Source organism: Haemorhous mexicanus, chromosome 5 (genome assembly GCF_027477595.1).
Source record: "Haemorhous mexicanus isolate bHaeMex1 chromosome 5, bHaeMex1.pri, whole genome shotgun sequence".
Lineage (NCBI taxonomy): Eukaryota > Metazoa > Chordata > Aves > Passeriformes > Fringillidae > Haemorhous > Haemorhous mexicanus.
The window spans coordinates 54,509,812-54,513,945 of NC_082345.1; positions in this window are offsets into that span (position 1 = coordinate 54,509,812).

The window sequence follows — 4,134 nt, forward strand, 5'->3', positions numbered from 1 at the left end:
GTAACACTTATTAAACTCATCTACCAGGTAAAGTATAAGTTGTCTCTGTGCTGATCTACCCTTGACTGGCCACTGGCATCATGCTGAGGAACTTAAAGAAACATCATAGTTGTTTCAGTCTCAAGACCTGAAGTCTGAGTAAGTGACAGAATGGCAGCTAAAGTGTCAAACACAGATGCAAAATAAACCATTACAGGGAACACTGATCAATTGGTCACCATGTCCTCTGGTTCCAGCTGAGACAGGGCTAATTTATGTGAGAAAAATTTAAATGACATTTCACGGATTGAAATCTGTGTTATACAACTTCCTGTGCTACCAGAGTCTTCTTTCTTGAAACTCAAGTAGATGAACTTAATATTCATTTGAATGGAGTTCTCTTTTCTCACTAGCTTTTTTTTGGGGAATTTTCTCCAGCTGGAACAGTACCTCCTGAAGTTAATAGCAACATTATCACCTACAAATACTAATATGTTAACCAAATTAAAAATGTTTAATTATTTTGCCATGCTTCTTGCATTTTCAAGTATTGTTAATATGAGTTCATTACTTGTATTAACAATACAAGTATCTTGGCTACAATCAAAATTGCACAGACTATTTATTGTATTAATAAGTACCTACAAAAACATTTTGCTATTGCTATGCTTTGAGGTATTAGTAGATACAGGAAAATATGGAAAAATGCCCAAACCAGTTTCACATTCCAACTGATATTTAGTTACTTTCACAATTAAGATAGAAGGCAATATAATGCTAGCAATTTATTGCTTGGTCCTGCTGAAAGTCATTATTTTATCCTAGGGGAGCACATATCTTGGGAAACAGTTCTATTTAATTTGCAACCATAATCAAGTGATGTGATTTTATTTATGTATGAATTTTATTTACAAATGGATTTCAGCAGGATGTGGCTCACAGCCTTGGGTAATCACATTGCAAGGGCTTGCAGCTATTCTTAAAAGTAAAATGAGTGGGATTTTCTATAGTTCTGATCTACATAGCTCAAACCTTTCATTAATGTTGTCTGTCACCAGTCTCTGAAAATGTTTTTTACTTTCATTTGCTTTGTTAGCCTAAAAGAACATTCACAATTTTGCTAGGGCCCTACACAATACAGTAGTTTGCAGTAATTAGTACAATTGTTTTCTTTTGGTATTTTTTTGTTTTTCTGCTAACACTACTTACTTTTCAGGAAAACAGCTCAATGGCTTCAAATCAGAGATGGCTTCTCATTTCCCAGATGTGGACAAGGAAGAAGACAAAAGATGTGCTGAGGGGATATGCATTCTACAGGGTGTTGTAGAAACTGAATGAAGTTGAGGATGCCTCCTTGGACTGTAAGCTTCTTGCATGGATATCTAGTGTCAGAAGAACTGTGCTCCCAGGTGACAGTGCAAGGCAAAGTCCATGGGAGGAGTTTGTATTAGGGTCCAACTAACATTTAGGTGCCTTTGGCTGTTACCCAGTTTGAGGGAGCACTATAGAAACAAAACCTGTTTGGCTGGACCACGTTCAGCTGTTTACTACTGTACTTTTCCACCTTTGAAGGGGAATAAGAGCAGATGGAAGTTTCCATCTTGGATTAGCTAGGAGGAGATTTAGATTTCCTGTGATTTAGTCCAATCACAGCTGTGAAGCAGAAGCAGAAAACTCCTAAGCTCCTGGCAGCTTCATATAAAACCTTCATTGACCGTGTCAACATCATGTATAACACAACCTATTTTCTCTTTGTGATCTGTAAAATCTTACTGTAACTGCAGTACAACTTGAGAGTTAGGAGGTAGGTGGCTGCAAGAGGGCACTGGGAGTTCAGCTTTAGTTATAAGGCTTTAGGCTATTTCACTCTTACATAAAGAGGATTCCACACTTAAGAATTTCAAGAGTAGAGTTCAAAAATGTCACCCATGAGGTACTGCCCAAGCCATGTATTCAATAGTTGCTGCACTGAAGATATGCAGTGTAACTAGGAAAGTGTTAAAGGCTTATTGAAATTGAAGGCTTGTTCTTAATGGGTGCAAAATTCCATCTGCTTTCACAGTGAGAACAGGAAAAATTACAGTACTATCTATGCCATCCATTTCCTTCTCCTCTGATGCATTATAATAACATCTAAAGAAAGAACTAGCCACCACATGGTTTTCTATATTATGCAAACTGAACTTTTCAAATCCATGAAGAATGTCAGGAGAAGTTGTCAGTCTTGTACATGGATCATTACCAGTTTTGAAAGGTGAGACTCAGAACTGCAGATTGTAGGTTAGCTTATCTCTCTCTCTCTCTCCCTCTCTCTTCCTTCCTCTTCTTATTCACAGATTTGCTCCCATGCTCTTCTCAGTTATTTTCTTTTCTTCATTTCTTCCTTTTATTTCTTTGCAATAAGAGACAGAATTTTTCAAGATAACTTAAGGGGGAAATTGTTCAGAGAAATCATCTAGGAGAGCAGAAAATGCTTTTTCCATTTGTTATGTATTCAAGCAAGTGCCACAAAATACAAGAGATTTAAAAGTTGTTTACTTCTACTGAGACAAGTTGTAAAAACGATAAATGCTTATGGCTTAGTTATTCCAGATTAAGGCTAGGATGCTAATGGTTTTTAGCTTTAGTACATATGCTTTCTTTGTTATCAATGCTCATGATAAGCACGGGTGAAGATGGACATCATATAGCATAAATTAAAATGTTCAGGATGAAGAAAACCTTACCTCAGTGGGGCTCTGTGTACCACAAAGGTCTTGTCTCTTAGTCTGTTGAATTATACTGTTGTAGATCCCACTTATAATAAAAAGACTTTCATTTTTAAAGTAATCACCTGGCCTGGAAAATCAGCTGTCTTTATTTTAGGCTTTAAAACTTTTGGGGTTTTTTGCATGATTACTTACCTAAAGAGTTATATTCAAAGAAAAATCTGTAAATCTGCCTGCCTGCTTAGTCCTGGAACTACTCTCTGAACTACTCTCTTATATTTTTCAAATTGATCCCTAATTTAGACATCTGTGAATGTCACTGTGCCTGTATCTCTCTGTGGTGTATGAAACCAGAATCCAGCTACAGCAAAACTTTCTTATCCTCAGGGTGAGAGTCTCTCCCTGTGCCTTGGAGGGGGCACCAGTGTGAGACAGCAGAGGTGTGACCGTGGCCCCAGCCACCAGAGCTTCCCCTCACAGCTCATTGCCCAGGCTATTTACTTAAAACTCTATTTTTGGGGATCAGGAATTGTTCTCTACTGGTTCTAAGGTCTGTCAGAAGAAGGCTGATCCTGGTAACACTGGTCTCTCTTGTGATGTAAAAGATGTGGGTTCAAATTAGTCAGCATTTGAGGAAGGGTCACGAAAGGTTTTCATGCTTCCTGTGTTGCTAAAGGATGTTGGAGGATGAAAATGGAAATCTCTATGGGAAGGAAGCAAGGTGCACAAAAATGCCCTGCAGCATTCTGGATTGATGCCTGAGGACAAGAGTTTCAGGACCATGCTTTTAACTAGAATTTTGTTTTGGATAGTTTTGGGGTGCATCAGTTTGCTCCTTCTTTAGACTTCTTGTGTACCTTTTCTCCTACATCTTGTACAGATATTTTGCAAACTTAGGTCAGCAATCTGAAATTTTCACCCAAGTTTCCACATTTGCTACAACTGAAAATGGCAGAATCTGAGGCCCTTCGCTGAAAGCTGACCAAATGAAATGCTTGGAAGTGACTCTTCCAGCTATCCTTGTGGGTCTGCTCCAGCATCCTGACCTAAAATGGTTATTCCTGAATCAGAAACCAGGTGCTAAAGAGCTATTTTTCATAGGTATATGCCTTGCTTTCCAACCCTCTAATTTCTTATTAATCCCAAAACTGTTTGAGACTGTGATGTATTTATTCTGTGCTTGTAGAGGAACATGACAGAGAGCAGATTTTTTTACAACTGCTTTTCAAAGCTGAAAGATCTATTTTAAAAATTATTTTTAAAGTGGAATTTTTCAATATCCAGCAAATTTAAATTATTCTCAGCAAGTATTTTCCTCTGCCATGTGTATGAAGAGTTGGGCTATAACAATAAAAAAGGTTTAAGAAATCCTAGGCACTTTTATTGACAAATAGCTCTTCTTTGCAGATCTCAACTTCAGCTCTTGTTAGTGATAAACATGTTGGAC